Below are 1,455 nucleotides of genomic sequence, written 5' to 3' on the forward strand. Positions count from 1 at the left end.
ATTTTGACTCACACTTTTATTCTAAAATTTAAACAAAATAACACTTAATAAGCATTTGAATTCTAAAAACAAGAAAATATTACCTCAATTAATAAAATTTGATAAAAAAAACTATGTTCTTCCTCTTTGATGTTGCCAACTAAAAGAAAAGGTGGTGGAGAGCTGATGGAATGTATAAAATAACCATGCATAAAATATCAACACCATGCAAAAAGCATTTTTTTGTCTGATCATGCACAGAAAGAAGACAAAATGAGATAATGTGGGCTTGGATCACGGGTCAAGGGTCCCATATAACCATTTTTTAGTGCAGCTCATTTGGCTAGCGCCAAATATGGCGCTAGCCAAATGACTTCCATTGAAATTTTTTAACCTTTGATAAATTTCTACTCTATACCCTATAATCTATACTCTATACCCTATAATTTGATAGCCACGACCATAAAAATTAAACCATTTCAAACCTATAACAAATACCCTAGATCATATGACCAAATATGCTAAATCCTCGACCCTATACAATAACCATAGACCCTATAACCCAATATGCTAAACCATATGAGGTCGTAGGACACCATATGGGGTCATAGGACACCATATGACCCCTTAGGTGTCGTTAGGGATCATATTGTGTCTTAACGGGTCATATGGTGTGTTATGACCCCTTAAGACATAATATGACCCCTTAGGACACCTTATGTTGTGATTATGGGTCATATGGTTTCCTAAGGGGTCATATGGTGTCCTAAGGGATCATAAGACACCTAATGACTACTTAGGACACTATACGACCCATAATGACACCATATGGTGTCCTAAGGGGTCATATAGTGTCCTAAGGGGTCATAGGACACCATATGACCCCTTAGGACACAATGTGAACCCTAACGACACTTAAGGGGTTATATGGTATCCTAAGGGGTCATAGAACACTATATGACCCATTAGGACACCATATGACCCCTTAGGACACCATATGACCCATAATGACACAATATGGTGTTCTAAGGGGTCACATGGTGTCCTAAGGGGTCATATTGTGTCCTATGACCCCTTAGGACACCATATGACCCCTTAGGACACAATATGGTGTCGTTATGGGTTGTATGGTGTCGTAAGGGGTAATATGGTGTCCTATGACCGCTTAGGACACTATATGACCCCTTAGGACACAACATGGTGTCGTTATGGGTTGTATGGTGTCCTAAGGGGTCATATGGTGTCGTATGGGGTCATAGGAGACCATATGACCCCTTAGGTGTCGTTAGGGATCATATTTTGTCTTAACGGGTCATATGGTGTGTTATGATCCCTTAAGACACCATATGACCCCTTAGGATACCTTATGTTGTCATTATGGGTCGTATGGTGTCCTAAGGGGTCATATGGTGTCCTAAGGGATCATCGCGCACCATAAGACCATACTGACCCCATATGGTGTACTAGGGGGTCATA

This window comes from Cryptomeria japonica, chromosome 10 (assembly GCF_030272615.1).
Source record: "Cryptomeria japonica chromosome 10, Sugi_1.0, whole genome shotgun sequence".
Lineage (NCBI taxonomy): Eukaryota > Viridiplantae > Streptophyta > Pinopsida > Cupressales > Cupressaceae > Cryptomeria > Cryptomeria japonica.